Source organism: Equus caballus, chromosome 24 (assembly GCF_041296265.1).
Source record: "Equus caballus isolate H_3958 breed thoroughbred chromosome 24, TB-T2T, whole genome shotgun sequence".
NCBI lineage: Eukaryota > Metazoa > Chordata > Mammalia > Perissodactyla > Equidae > Equus > Equus caballus.
In genome coordinates, this window is record NC_091707.1 from 38245033 (window position 1) to 38261871 (window position 16839).

The 16839-nt window shown below is 36.5% G+C and overlaps 1 protein-coding gene and 1 long non-coding RNA gene across 34 annotated transcripts in view; one reads left to right on the top strand and one right to left on the bottom strand.

Moving 5' to 3' along the window:
* Window positions 1-16839, top strand: part of LOC111770366 (uncharacterized) — a 77661-nt gene that overhangs the window by 55166 nt on the left and 5656 nt on the right. The gene's annotated exons all lie outside the window — the stretch shown is intronic.
* CEP128 (centrosomal protein 128) overlaps window positions 1-16839 on the bottom strand; it is a 381907-nt gene that overhangs the window by 31258 nt on the left and 333810 nt on the right. The gene's annotated exons all lie outside the window — the stretch shown is intronic.

Genomic DNA, 16839 nt, shown 5'->3' on the forward strand with positions numbered 1-16839 from the left:
TTCTGGAAGCATTATAAAGTAAGTTGCATACCTGTAGTACACTTTCCCCTAAAAAGTTTAGAATGTATATCAACTCCACCTCAATATTTATTTTTTAAATGTAAAATTTACATCTAATGAAATGCACAAATGTTGAGTGAACTGGTTAATTTCTACTACCTTTCATCACTTCCTCAGGGAAGGCTCCCCTCTCTTCAGTGATTCCCTCAAACAAACTCTCTGTTGCATCATTAGCTTTCCTTTGTAACACTTACCAGAATACTAGGGTTACATTACTTTGTGTGATTATTTGATTAATGTTCATGTTGACATTGGAAAATAAGCATTATGAGGGGAGGGAATGTCTGTCTTCCTTAACCACTGTATCCCCAACATTCCACCCAGTGCCTCCATAGTAGAGATACTCAGTTACTGCTTCTTGAATGAACGAATGAGTCTTTCTCAATGAAGGAAATACTGTCATTCATTTATTCAATCTGCAAACATTTACTGAATGACTACTCTATATCAGACACTGTTCTAGAGTGAGCTGACCGGGAGCAGGACAAGATGAGGCCAAAGATGAGATGGCTTAGGCAAGATCTTAGAGAGCCTGTTAGGGCACAGTAAAGTTCTTGTATTTCATTCTGAATGAGATAGAAGGTCTTTTGAGGGTGATGAGCAGAGGGGTGACATGCTCTCATTTACACCCAAAGTTGTCTGCAGACTGCTAGCCCCTCATTCCCAAGCAAGAGAAGAACTCATGGAGTTTGGGAGTACTGGGAGAAGGTGAGACAGGCATCTCACTCCCAGGCTGGGGACTTGCTGAGCAGCAGAAACTCCGAGACCCACGTCAAAGGTTCCATGTGAGTGGGGCTCTATGAGAAATTCCCTGGGAGAATGTACTGAATGCTCAGAAGGACAAGGATGCCACACCAAAAGCTCTTGATTTACCCAGAATACTCTGACATCCCAAGAACACATATTCTCACTGTAATGTTCTAAAAATGTCTTAAATGTCCACAAAATGCTTCTCCAATAGTTTATTTAGATTAGATTAGAGAATATTTTTATTTGTGGTAGCCTTCTGTTGAGGACAGGCAGCAGGATATAGTGGGAAAGATCACAGATTAGAAATCAGGAGACAAAAGGTTATATCTCAGCTTTGCCACAACCAGTTAGATGAAACTGGGAAAATCAATTAATCCGTGGACTCTCAGTTTCCAAATCAGGAAAATGGACAAGTAGGATCTAAAAATCTCTAAGAGCCATTTTGGCCCTAGTTATAGTCTACAGTAGCTTTGACTTCTTCCCCTAGGAGGTTGGGATCTGATTTTCATATTAAAGAATATGAAAGAAAAGAAAAAGGTTTTAGAAAGAGAAAGTAAAACAAGGAGAAAACCTTATATCAGATTCTAGGGGTTCTTATTTACCCATGGATACCAGTGGGATGGGAAAACCTTCACTCTTCTATGGCAGAAAGCAAAGGTAATGACTGCATAAGAAAGACAGAAAGAAAGACATTTTTGTCTTCTTGGATGTTCACTCCATCAAATGACCAACTCCAAATATTTGTGATTTTGTATTTTTAAAATGGATACTTCTAAAAGCAGGCAAAAAACTTGCTTTTCATTTTTTTTCCACTTTATAACTGGTCAAACAAAAAAAAAATTTTTTTACAGTTCTCCTCTCATCTAAATACTGCTAATTAGCTTCTGGTTCTATCCCCACAAGCGTTATTTGGTACTTTAGCTTCCCTCCTCAAAGCTTCTGTGCCATCATGACTTTGCACATGAAGGGCCATCTGTCTGCCATGTTCTCTACACACTGCTTAAGTTAGCTCTCTGATTCTCCTGCAAGACTTGGTCACACCTCCTCTAACGTGGTCATTAAAAGCACAAGCTTTTGAGCCAGTCAGCCTGAGTAGAAATCCTGGTTTAGTTACCTACTGGTTATGTGTCCCTAGGGGAGTTCCTGGATCCCTCTGCACTGGGACTCAGTTTCCTTATCTCTATATAGGAATAATAATAATACCGAGTGTAGAATTATTGTAAGGATCAAATACATTAACACACGCAAAGTACTTAGAGCAGGGTGGGGCACTAGGAAGCACTCCAAAAAACACTAGCTTTTGTTACAATGATAACGTGAGCTATCGTTCTGTGAATGTCTCCCTTTAAGTCTGGGTTAGGTGCCCATCCTCCACGCTTCCTTCCTATGCACGCATGTCTCCTATCACGTGTCTGATCATTTCCTAACTGCATGTTTACTTGTCCCTTTCAGAAGACAGCGAACTCCTTAAAGGCAAGACTGTAATTTTCCCTATATTTCCAGTGCTCAGTACTTGGTATCACACACAACAGCTTTTAGTTTTATGAGAAAAATCTTCTCAACACAAAGATCAATAAAGACAAATGTAGAACTTAGAAATGTTGTGGAAAGAAAAATACAGCAGAAATTATTTTTTAAAGGTGATTTCAAAAATGAACTGTTTTTGAGGGACAGAGAATATTTCTAAACAGACTCAAAATCAAAGAAATACAAAAAACAAAACTGGAAGAAAGATGAGGGATAGTAAAGTTGAGTGATATGCTCTAGATAGAGTTAAAGAGACGAAGAGAATAAAAACATTTGTGGGCCTAAGAAGATGAAGCAGGAAACGTGATGTGAAGGACAAGCTGCTTCCTGTGGACAAGCTGACAGGGGCTTAGCCATGCTGGTTATGACAGGGACACACACACAGGGTAGATACCGAGAAATGCTAATGATTTCCCTGAATACGGCAAAGCCCTCGCCCCAACGCATCAAGACACGCTAAAGTAAGCAATCACACTTGCCTCCTCCATATTTAACATGGAACAGAGGGTCCTGATATGGAATACCGATAAGGAACGATAATTGTTCTGGCTGAGGTAGGGTCCAGTCTAATTTACTTCAAAGGACCTTGGTGAGGTGAACATAATTAATCTTCTCTGTTCTCAAAATAAAGGGTTATTTTCTTTTTAAGAGATGTCCTGTGTTCTCAAAGAGAATGACAAAACAAATTAATCATTTTCCATTACTCCACACACAGCACTTGGATGTTGAAAGAACATGTGAACAGTTAATCCCCCTATATGGATGAGTTTCTGGTGACAGGCAGATGAGATCTAAATAGAAATCAGGCAAGGTATTTTATTTTTATCATCATGGCTTTGAGACTTAATTCAAAAATATCTGAGATGGACTCTGCCTATACTTTTAAAGTATCCTTTCATAATTAATCCTTTTTTGAACACTTAGAAACACTCTTTTGGATCTTGTACAAACCATTCCTCAGGCTGACTGCTGCCAAAGCAGACAGAAGCAAAGACTGTCTAGAATTTTTTTTTTTTTTTGCCAAGGAAGATTAGCCCTGAGCTAACATCTGTGCCAATCTTCCTTCACTTTATATGTGGGTTGTCACCACAGCATGGCTGACGAGTGCTATAGGTCCACGCCCGAGATCCAAACCCGTGAACCCCGGCTGCTGAAGCGAAATGAGCCAAACTTAACCACCTTGCCACAGGGCTGGCCCCCTAGAATATTTTTAAACCATAGAAAATTCAACTGAACTATCTCTTAAGGAATCCCAACTGCCAGGTTATACTTAGGTCTAAGTTATAGCAACACATTTTGGCAGATAGCTCACCTAAACAACTAATGTCAGAGATGAACTCTAAGTATGTTTGAGATGCTCTGTGAAGAAATGTCCTGAATGGCTGAACAGAAGGGCAAGAGGGAAGAGATGGATTATATGTGAGCAAAAGTATATATTTTTAAATAAAGTCACTCAGAATTTTCAGCCATTGGCTGAGAAAGGTGGACCATGAAAGCCAGTGGGCATAATACAGCCGATGATACTATTTGGTGAGCAAATTTATGTGACATTTATGTGACACAATCAATTGTTTTCCTGAAACTTCAATTGCCAGAAAGTTTTTTTTTTTTCCCTTTTTCCAAATGAAAGCCATGGATTCCTTCAACTGGACAACAATGAAGCTTTGTGGCCTGGCGGTTAGTATGAAAAGGAGTTGGTCTTGCCAAAACAATTTGAAATTTTGGACTTCGCCTCCTTCCCCCACTGCACTTTAACATACGCAACTAAAATGGACAAGTTCTGCAGGCTTTACTAGACACACTAAAAAAAAAAAGTAGCCCAAACCACATGACTTTGGATATTTAAAGTATGTTATAAAAACATGCAATACTCTGTAAATTAGGCAGGATTTCACAGCACTTATTATACAGAAACTGGATTGGACATCCAGTCTTTCCTTATCCAACAAGCATTTACTAAGCACTTACTACGTGAAAATTAAACTATAATATCACTACATCAGACTTCATTCTGCTAAAGCTGACCAGATTTAGTTCAAGTGTATTCTTTCAGTTTCTGTGTGAAAATAAGTTATTAGGCCAATAGAGAGAAATATGTATATTATATTGTAATCTTTAATTAACTGCCTTTTTCCCCATTAAATTGGGAAATTTTAAGTATAGGGACTATGCCTTATTGACTATTCTTTGAATCTATGGTGTTAACACATAATAGCTACTCAATCAATATTTATGGAATTTGGTGCTACAATTGCTTCTTAGTCATCCAGTAGCTATATATGTGCAATGATATTTTAGAAATTTGCTAATATGAAAGGTCATATAATCTACATTTGATTTGGGGATGATCCCATATGCTGCCAAGTGAATATGGGTGTGTCAGGAGTTCTGGGATACACTCTAAATGAAAAATGAAGTTGCAACAATAAGATCAAATTATGTGAGAAAGGTATTCCACTTTTTTTTTTTGAGGACTCTTCCTCCCTACATTTTCTCAGGATATTCTAGTACAGGACACCCATAAGAAGTACCACTTAGAAAGACCAAATCTGAAGTATTTTATACTGCTTTCCCTTTCCTTTGCTCCCCAACACCCAACTTTAGTTGGAGGCCAAAGGTGAGAGCTTTGCTCTATATTATTTCTAAGAAGGTGCAGACATAGGTACATATCACAAAGTCATGCAGAGTACTACTTTAAATATACCTACTCTCTCTCTCAGAAGGAATCCAGTGCTTTAAAGGAAGTTTCTAGAGATGCAAATGGGATGCCTACTGACAGTGAAAACTGGGCCTATCAAATTTACTGTAATGTCACTTAAAGTCAGTTGCAATTTGCATGCACACTGTGGGAACCACAGAAGATTCATTTGTAAAACAAACAAACAACAAAAGAAACAAAAAGATGGTCATACAGAATGGCAGTTTGCTCCAGATACTGGAACACAACACACTTTCGCTTAATCTTTAATATAGCAGGAAAATTAGTCACACTATTTACTATTCAGGTCCATTGGGCAGATTTTTAAAAAACATTTTAGTTATTTGATAAATAATTTAGAGAAGAATAAAGAAATAGTAAAAATAACTTTATTAGACATTTTAGTGAGAATTTAAACATGTTACATATTCTCCTGGTTTTGAAGATAAGAATGCTACAAATTGCTGTATAGTGCCAAATTTCCCCACTCTGTGAGCCTTCCTAAACCCCTTTTGCAGGGTCTGATATGCAATCTGATAGTTCATGAGATACTTGTGTTATCCTTGCAAGAGGAACTACACTTCACACTCAGTCGTCTGCATGGAGTAGTCGGTTGGCACATGTTGAATGGAGAAATGAATGAAAGGCACTGATCGTGATGCTATAGCTAGTATTAACCCTAAAGTAGAAAGGAGAAACAAGAAAAGAGAGATGAAGGAGGCAGGTAGTTTACAGAATCTTAGTCAATATACTGACAGCAACTTGACTAAATAGCCAATTTGCCCAATTTACTGATTTATAAAACAACTTATTTGTTTTTTAACTGTTCATATAGTTTCCAAAGATATTGTTTTAGTAAATTAGCCAATTTGTTAAAATCAGAGAATGAGTCATTTGATCAATTAATGACTAGGCAAATTTGCCCTCCAAGTTAGGTCTGATAACTTTAAATTTTAGGAAGATGCTAAAATTAAGCACCCTAGATTCTAGGAAAATAACATTTGAGAAAGAATCTTACAACTGCTTTTTTGGTAGCTTAGAAAGAAGAAATACTGGGGACAGAATGATGGTATCAGTAGAAAAGGCATGAAATTAATTCAGTGGAAATGAATGGGACTAAATCCAATAGCTAAGAATGCAGTCACACTAGGCTCTAGGGAATGGACTGTAAAGTACCTTCTTAAAGTAGACACTGAAGATGGCCCAAATCAGTGATTCTCAACCATGACTGCACATTAGAATCATCTGGAAGAGCTTTAAAAAATAGTGGGTCCTGGGGCCGGCCTTGTAGCCCAGTGGTCAAGTTTGCATGCTCTGCTTCAGTGGTCCAGGGTTTCCCCGGTTTGGATCCTGGGTGTGGATCTAGCACTGCTCATCAAGCCATGCTGAAGCGGCATCCCAAACAGCAGAACCAGAAGGACCTACAGCTAGAATATACAACTGTATACTGGGGGCTTTGGGAAGAAGAAGAAGAAAAAAAAAGAGGAAGATTGGCAACAGACGTTAGCTCGGGGCCAATCTTTAAAAAAAAAAAAAAAAAAATAGTGGGTCCTTCTCCAGGTCAACTGAATCTGGAGGCTGGGAGTGTGTTGAATTAAAATTATTAGCATTATTAAACAAGAACTGTAAATCTAAATTTCTCAGAGCCTAAATTTGAAACAATTGAACAGAATTTTGGGGGTTAACTTTACATAATATAGAATAAGACAAATAAGCAGTGTAACAGAACTAGGACCAAAATTCAAATGTCCAGATTAATGAGCCAAAACTTTCCAGTCCATATACTCCTCTTGTGACTGGTGAAACACACACAAAGGAGGAATGTTTTTAAAAATTAGAAAAGAATTTTCCCACTCCCTATCTCATTTGATCTTCTCAGCAAACCTGTGAGACAAGCAGGACAAGTATGAGGCCCATTTGATAGATAACAGAAATTAGGCTCAGAGAAGTTAAGGGAGTTGCCAGTACAAAAGAGCCAGGACTCACGACCAGCTCTTCTAACTCCCAGTCCACCAAATCCTAATCATTCTCTAAGAAATCTGGGGATCACCTGGCTTTTGCCTCACCCTCTCACTCAACTCCTACATGTCTAGGAACAAACACACTCTTCTTCAAGAAAAAAACTGATGTCTAATGAGGAGCTTTGAGGTATTATAGAGCAAAACAAGTTCTGAGTTAGAAATGATAGGAATAAAGATGACAATAGGAAGTTCTCTGAAAAGATATAAAGGGAGTCCAAGTGTTTTAAGTCAGTGAATCTATATTTAATGCGTTTTATACTCTCTGGTTAATGTCTGGTGACAATGAAACAAACAAATCAAGGATGTGTTCCATTGACCTTTGCTGTGGATATAGGTAGAGAGTGAGATGTTAGTATAGAAAAACATTGAAGAGGCACCATAAAATCATTTATGGAACACCAGCTATGCAAAATAATTAAGAACTGAGCCTAAAGAGAATAATGAGGGAAGGGCTATTTTGATGGTTTGGCCTTTACTGTTTGATATTCAAGTATAATGTAATTGGGGGCAATGATAGGTTGAAATCTTTCACTGATGTTAAATAATTAACATAAGACCACTTTGGATATTTATATTAATAGTGCTAATAGTGACAATTTATACGCTCTCCAGCCTTTCATCTGAGATCAAAGTTTATTACACGTCCTAAACAAACTTATAAACACTTGTGCAAGTGGAATTAGAGCTGCTATGCAGATGCATAAAATAAAAGATCAACTGAGGTGTTTAATATCACTGAGCAAGCTCAAGACAGAACTAGCAATGCAACCTAGGGGGCACGTCAGCTCTTTTCTTCAACATTCAAAAGGTAGAAAACTAGATCAAAGTTTTTTTATGAAACTCCACTTACCAATAAGTTGAGGGCATATTCTGACAACTCTAAATATGGTCTAAGAATGTCAGTGTCCTATTTATGAGTCTACTTCTTGCCCTGCTCAAGGTAAATAAGAGCTCTGGCTGTTAACTTTCTTCCTCTTCACTTTGCATCATTCACTAGATACTTGTACAGCGTTCCTTAGTCATGTCTTCATTACTCTCACCAGTCACAAGTTGAGTATGTGGAATGGAAAGAACATTCTGTCACTAATCAGGACACTTGACTTCTAGCCCTAGTTTTGCCACACTTGGCAACTCCTAAACTCCTCTGGTCTCCAGACTTCTCAGCTACAGAGTGAGGGTTTTGACAAGGATCTCTAAGACTCCTTCCTATTGTAACACTATCTAAAATGTGAGAGCCATGGCGGCAGGGATCTCATTTGCTACACACCCTAGGACACTACTGAGACATAGTCGGGATTCAACAAGTATCTGTTATATAATATTATATAATTAAATCAGGGTAAATTGTTTGACAGCAACTACCAGCAAGGTGGACATTTTGTGAAGATCAGATTTTTAATTCCCCCATAAAGAGCCTATGATAAAGAGGACCTTTTAAAAATCACCTAGTTCAGCCCTATCATTAAAAAAATAAGAAAATTGAAATGTAGAGAGGTTAAACAACTTGCCCTGGGTCATGTGCCTGGCTATCGTGGAAACATGACCAGAATCTAGCTTTTCAGATTCCTAATAAAATACAATTTTACCAATTTTACCATATCACTATCATTTTAAACTAGGCATATAGTAATTTTCACTTGAAACTTGTATGTAATTGGTTAAAATTAGATGCACAAAATGAAAATACTCCAAATCAGATTTTATTTAAAAGCTACTTCAAAAATGTGTGTAACATACACTACTCACTCCAACTAGACATTAAGAGTGTCTAGCATTTTGTTTTATAGTTAAGTTAGGATCTTTGAAAAAAGACGTAATACACCATTACTCTGAAATTTTACACAGACGTGCTCTCTTAAAGAGAAGGGAAAGCATTTCTTACATGTATTACATTTTTCAGAAAGATACTTCCCTTGTGTTTTCTAATATACACTCATATTATCTTCACAATATAAAGCAAGAGCTTTTTATCCAGGGAGGGTACCATGCTATTGATAGTGTTTAGAACAGGACCATAAAACACATTATCCAGCAAGGCAGTTAGACTGTATGACTACCTATCAGCATCAAATATGAAGCTGTCAGTCTGACCTCCAAACACTGAGCAACTCAATAATACTAAATTCATCTGCTGGTGAAGCTGCACTCACTACAAAATTTCTCAATGATACTTTCCCTATGTCACTGTGTTTATGAAAAATTTGAGGCCTGTAAGAAATCATTTTTGCAGGCTGAAGGAAGTTTTACATTTTTAAGTTGGTCATCACCTTCAGCCACAAGGTTGCAACTTTGAATAAACAGCCTACTTATTTTACTAGCATTTTCTTCATTTGACCATAAGCACGGTCGTGTTTAGAAATTTAACCCTTTGAAGATGACCCCATTATTGGAAAACATACATATTTTAATAGTGAGTAACACAGAATACAGTCTCTGTATTTTGGGACAAGGTGGCGAAAGGAGAATGTCTAGATTGTTTCAACCAAGATCCCTCATGAGAGATTCATGAGGATATTTCCGTTTGCCCTCGATGCGAATATACAGAAGGTAGACTAACATTAGAGCAGTGGGAAACTTGGCAGAACGGGCTAGGACAGGGTTTGTGCAAACCCTTTTTCCGGTTTCAGTTTGAATGGGTTCCCAGGAAGTGTCAAGTTCGAACAAATCCAAAATTTTACAATGTAGCTCAGCCAAAACTGCTGAGATTCACCTGATTCTGGGTCAAAACCGTACAGAGCACACTGCGTTTTATTTGGTGTAAAGCCAATTTGACTGAACCTTTCAGGCAACTTCAATAAGAGGCTCATAGCCTTGGCAAAACCAAAAATGAACCTAGCTTGATCTTTGGTTTTGAAACAGCAAGTTCTGGCCTTCTAAGGCGATAAAGGCAAGTTTTACTTCGCTTCAGGATTCTTACAAATACTTAGAAGAGGCATTGCAAATAATTAACAGTTATTTGGCCAGATTTTACATACTCAAGTCAGTTATTTCCTGAGCTTAACCGGGTCACCTCAGTAAGTACATTAACTCTATTGCGTCCACATACTCCTAACGGCCCTAGAGCAGAATCTGGTGTCCTGACATAGAATAGTGGTCCTTCTTCAACAAGTTCTGTATCTGTAGAGTGGACTGGACCTGTAGTAGAGCGAAGGACAATTAGTGCCAGATCCAGGGTGGGAGGGAAAGAAGATTACAAACAAAAACTCCAACAGCCATTGTCTAATCTGACAGCAGACATGCGAAGTGAGAGCATACAGTGTTAGTTAGTAATTTCCAGAGACACGCTGGCATACTCTGAGACTCTTGGACACCGAGATCTTGAAGATCAGCCCGTGTGCACAGTTCAAATCTGTGACCACTAATATTTGCTGAATGCATCCTCTAGAGATGTGTTAAAGGCTCTAACAGTTTTTTAAAAATAAAAATATTTCTGACGGTTTTCTAATGTTTTGTAATTTTTCCCAACATAGGCAAATTTATGTATGTTTTTCTCTACATAGCTACAGGTTAGGATTGATCCTATAAATTATGTTATCTCTGTTAAGTATACATTGAAAACAAGGGAGCTTAGAGTGCTCTAAGGAAATTGAATTGAGGAGCTGATTAAACACTGACAAATGGCAACTGCATAATTACACATTTGCTCTAAGTCAACGGTTTTCAAAATTTTGAGTAGATACTCCCTAAATAATTTTTAAACTATGTATCTCCCATATCTCCCCTTACCATACACATCCATTTTTAATTTGTCTAAATGTTTTCATCATGAGTTTAGGTAGTTGCAAAGGATGAAATTTCTGGAATATTGTAAATATTGACATTTTAAAATAAGACTCATATTGCTTATATAAACCTATCCAGTGAACTTTATAAATACTTCAGTAATTTGTTACCATCATTTATCTACTTGCAAAATAACTAAATAAGCTCCTCTTAAAAGGTAGAAATTTTATATTGTTCCTTTTCCCTTTGAATTTATTTCCAATCTATTTTCCCTCACAGACTTTTATCCTAACATAAAATATATTTATGCTTGCAAGCTTTTTATTGGTTATCTTATACTTCATCCTTCTCTGTAACAAAAATTCATACATACAGAGAAAAAAACTGACTTTTAAAACTCCCTGTGACCATAATGCTTTGTGTTACACTTTTATAGATTGAATTATCATTACAATTAGTAATAGATATATTAAAACTTTTGAGAAAAATTATTAAATGTGAAATGTCAAAACCCTCAAAGCTTCCAAAAGCATCTCTCTCAATGGGGTGGATACAGCTTTCTCTTCTCCTGCACTCAATTAGCTCATGTATCCATTAGTAAATGCTAACTTTTGTTTGAATAAAACAGGTTTCCATTTCATTTCTATTCCAACTTTTTGTTTCTATAGATTTAATCACTGAGAAATCTTGTTCACATAAAAAAGGATATGAAAATGAAAGTAGTTTTGTTAGAACAATGTCATTCAATTTCTTGAATGCCCTCCTAGTTTTATTGCAAAGATTACATAGGGATCTGCCATCAAAAATTAATTTTAATGATCTATCAGCTCGACTAGGTCCTCTTTCAATTTTGCTGAAAGAATTAGAAATGACTTGGCCAAAGGATTGTAACATAGTTATTCAAGTCATTCACTTTCTCTTTCTGGAAGGTATACCAGAAAGGCTTTATTTACCAAGACTTGTCAAATGACTACAACTGTTCTTCTTTCACTTACAAGCATTTCACTGAACTCAATATATGTAAAACAATGGAGAAAAATAAAATTGTTGTTAATTTTAACACCATTCTATTAGTATAAAATTTTTAATACGTTTATTTTATCTTAGCATTAAACATATTTTCATCAAGACCTTAAAGCTGCAGATTGGCAAAGCCAGTCCTCATTGTCAAACCAATCAGCCAAATCAGGCTTACTTTCTGGCAGAAAATTGTCTGACTTCCTTTTTCAATTCTGTGAAGTGTGTTAATGTGCCCCTGTGACAACCATCTCACTTTTGAATCATAATTCTAGGACAGATAAGTAGATAAGGCACGGAGCCATGCCAGTGTTTGTCACCTGGATGAAATAAGACTGCTGCTTTCAATTACATATTTCTTTCCAACACTTCTTAGTTTTGTTTTCTGGAGCTATACATTCTCTGATCACAGTAGGATGGTGGAAAAGATGAGGTCATTAAGTGAAATTGTCTTTAATCCCCCTTAACACCAGTCAACAACATTATGTCAATTTCAGAACACCTCATTCCCAACACCCCATATATCTAACACAACTTTTTGTTCTTATCAAAAATACGTGTACAACTAAGAAGGACAAAGAAGCCTTATCTTAGTGACTTGATTAAAGGAGGACAGGAAGGTATCAAAATCTTAAATTGAAGCTTGTTTGGCACCCTGAAGTGCCTGGGGGAACCTGCCATCATAGGAAGACCCTGAATGGGTGAGATGTAGGTTTTTCTGTAGATTGGGAGGAGGGCGACCATTTTGGGAGAAAGTGCATGTAGAAGCTGAGGATATAAAAATAGATTCTCTTACAAGTATTTGCGTCCGAATACCCCTTGGAAGATCTTTGCATACTCCCAGGGTACGCTACTGCAGTTTGAAGACTACTCCCCAACTCGTCAGCTATCGTTAAACATTGCTGTCAGGGGCAGCATCAATCATGTTGTTGTAAAACTTAAAAAAAGTGCTGCTAACATGTTTCAATTCCCTTTGTTTTTTAGTGAAATGTGTCATAGATACAGAAAAGTACATAAAACATATACATACAGTTTAAAGAAAAGGACAATTCCTCATGGTTTTAATTAGGATTTCCCTGGTTACTAATGAAGCTGAATATATTCTCACATGTTTCTCCTTCAATTGAAATGCTTGCTCATGTCTTTTACTCTTTTTCTTTCCTTTTTTGGAAATCCGGGTTTTTTTTTTCTAATTGCTTTGTTGGCCATAAGATTTGGATACAAATTGATTTGGATACAAATTGCTAGTCATTTATATCTTCGGCTACAAATATACTCTATGTGGTTTTTCCTTTCACTCTTTTTATGTTGCCTTTTGATTCACAGAAGTTCTTAATTTTAATGTGGTCACAACAGTCATTTCTTTTATGATCTATGTTTTCAGCGCCTTTTTCCCTCCCCAGAAATCCTCCAAAGTCCCAAGGTCATGAAAATATTAAACCATATTTGTTTTAAAGTTTTATGATTTTGCCATTCACATTTAGGCTTTCATCCATTTTTTGCATCTGAGATAGGGTTCAATTTCATCTTGTTTATACCATCTGTTGAAAAGTCCATCCTTACTCCCCCGATAGGTGGTGCCAGTTGTATCAGATAGCAAGTTTCCACATATACATATTTCTGTTTTTGGGTTCTCTACTTGATTACGTTGACCTATTTCTATATTCCTGTGCAAGGACTCCACTATCTTAATTTCCACAGCCTTAATAAGGTCTGATATATGCTAGGAAAACTTCCCCCACCTTGTTCTTCAGAAGTGTCTTGGCCATTCCGGGGTGTCTTCTCTATAAACGACTTGTGTTTTTGTTGCTGTTACTTGTTAAGATTTTTTCCTATGTACTTTGTATTTGTTGTTACTTTTGTATTGATATACTTTGAATTACATTTTTTCACTGCTTGTTGCTGGTGTTAGAAATAAAATGGAGTTTCATTTACTGGGGTTTTTTTTTGGGCACCTGAGCTAACATCTGTTGCCAGTCTTTCTTTTTTTCTTCTTCTTCTTCTCCCCAAAGCTCCCCAGTACATAGCTGTATATTCTGGTTGTTGCTCCTTCTGATTGTGCTATGTGGGACGCCGCCTCAGCAGGGCTTGATGAGCAGTGCTAGGTCCATGCCCAGGATCCAAACCTGTGAAATCCTGGGCCACCGAAGTGGAGCATGCAATCTTAACCACTCAGCCACGGGACTAGCCCCAACATTTACTGTTTTTTATCAAACAAACTTGTGAAACTCTTTATTTTTCATAATTTAACTATGAATTCCTAGAGCTTTTTATATCAACAATAACATTATTTATAAATAATGATAGTTATACTGTTCTGGCTAGGACCACCTGCACAGTGTCTAACAGAAGTTGTGGAATGGGACATCCTTTGCTTGTTCCTGGTCTTAAAGGAGGACTTTCAAAATACTAAGGTGATATTTGCCATAGGTTTTTATCACATGACCTTTATCAGATTAAGGAAATTCCCTTCTGTTCTTAGTTCAATAAAAAGATTTATAATGATGATAATGATATCATGGGAGTAAATGCTTCTTATTCATTGATCGAGAGGACTGTATTAAATTTATTTCTCCTTAATCTGTCACTATGGTGAATTTCTTTGATTAATTTTCTAATATTAAACCAATTCTGAATTCCTAGAATAAATTCAATTTGTTCATGATGAACTATCCTTTTTCTACCTTCCTGGATATATTTTGCTAATGTTTTGTGTATAGTATTTTTGTATCCATGTTAGTATATGAGAAGTCCCTTAATTTCCCTTATTAATAATTTCCATGTTTGGTTTCATCTTAAAGATTATGCTAACACATGATAAGTTGAACATGTTCCCTCTTTTTCTAGTTTCTGGAAAAGTTTTTGTAAAACTCAAATGATTTGCTCCTAGAACATTTGGTAGAAAGTATCTATAAAATTATTTGGGCTTTGTGGCCCTTCCTGCAGAAAATTTTAATTGAGCAAAAATTGTTGATGAAATATTTTATTATTTTTTAAAAATTTAGTTATGATACTATTCATGTTATTTCTTCTTAGTTCTGGAAAACTTTATTTTTCTATTGATTTAGTTATTTCTCCTAATTTTCAAATGTATAATTGCAAAATTATTCACAATACCCTTGTATGTGGTTAAATTCTCCAACAGTTATAATTATATCCTCTTTTTCATTCATAATATTGTTCATTTGCACCTTCTCTCCTTTTTTCTTCATCAATCATGTTGAACACTGGTCTTTCTATTCTTCTTTTTAAACAATCAACTTTACTTTGTTGGCCCTGTCTATTGCATGCTTGTTTTCTATTCATTAATTTATAGTCTTTTCTCTATTTTTTCCTTTATTTTGCTTTTTTCTTAGGTTTACTGTGCCATCCTTTTAATTTCTTTTGTTGGGTGACTAGCTCATTAATTTTTATTCCTCTTTTCTAATATAAGCATTTAAGCCTTTAAGTTTCCCCATAAATACTCCTTTTGCTGTATCACACACATTTTAATATATAATATTTTCACTATCATTCAGTTCTGTATATTTTATAATTTCTATTATAATTTACTTTCTGACCCATGAGTTGTTTAGAAGTTTACTTTGAAATTTCCAAAAGTCTATATCTTACCTGGCTCTCTTTTTGAATCTCAGAGCTAGTTATAATCATATCACTAAATTCTGGCCCATGGAAAGGAAGAGAAATGGTATGTGCAACTTCTGGTTTCCACTCAAGGGAAGTTACATGCCCTCCTTTTCGTTCTTTTACCTAGTTAGAATGCAAATATAAGGGCTGGAAGTGGAACAGGCATCTTGGGCCAGGAGGGGGAAGCAATATATTGAGGATGGTGAAACAAAAAGACAAAAGCAGCTTGAGTTTCTGACACCATACCTGCCATGGACACCATCTATTTGAACTGTCACACAAGAGAGAAATTAATTTCTATCGTACTTAACTCACTATTATTTTTTGGTTTCTCTGCTAACTGAAGTCATGCCTAACTTTAACTAATACAAAAGCGTAAGTATCCAAATTATCATGGTATTAATGGAAATGAAAATAAAGACAGATTTGAAAAGTGCTATGAACTGAACTAAACTTGTGTCTCCAAGATGAACTGCCCTATATTCCCCTTCACTTCCTAAAATGACTCTTCCTTTACCATCTATGTCTCCTCTTCTCCCTTGACTTCCCACTCACAAGTTCACTAGTTCTCTTCTCTAAATCTGGCATCCACTTTAACCCTGCCTTTTTGGCACTAGAATACCCCAACCCTTAATTTTCCAAGCATATTCCTAAAGTTGGATTACTTCCAATGTGCACTTTTCCTATTCTTACTTGCAGTCTCTCACCACTCCACTCTATCCTAAACACTATTCCTAGAGTTGTATTCCTATTCACCACATTACCATGACACAACCCCTGACTAAAAACCATGAATGGCTCCCTATTGGCTAAACAGCTGTGCTACCACTTTTTACCCACCAACCTTCAATGCACATGATGGCGAATGCCAAGAGATCATAGCACTCTTTCCAAAACAGCAGTCAGCATCCTTCCCAACAGAATGTTTCAGTAGCTAGTACCAACCAGGAGGAACTGGAACTCAGGAAGAAACCCATTTGTCTCCCTGATATAAAAGATCAAGTCTAAATTCCTTGGTTTGTATTTCAAAACTCCAAAATGTCTCCTATTACTCTCTCAAAGGGTTATCTCCAATGAAACTACAAGAAAAAAATGTGAAAGACTTTGAAATAAAACAAAAACTCACGGGATGTCTTCAATGAAAAACGTTTTTGCCTAGTACATCCTTCTGGGTTTTCTGATTCTGTAGGATCTCCATATCTGTCATTGTCTTTGAGCTATCTATAATTCCTCCATGAGATATAGATAACTGATAGCAATGCAAACGATTCTTGTTCATAGACATGCAAATAAATTTCATCTGGGGAGGTTCAATTGATTTTCTCCCTCCATTTTGGAAGAAGCCAGTTTTGCATCTATTTTAAATTTATTTCAGCACTCTTTAGTGCCTACATATGTGTGTTTCTTTGACTGTTC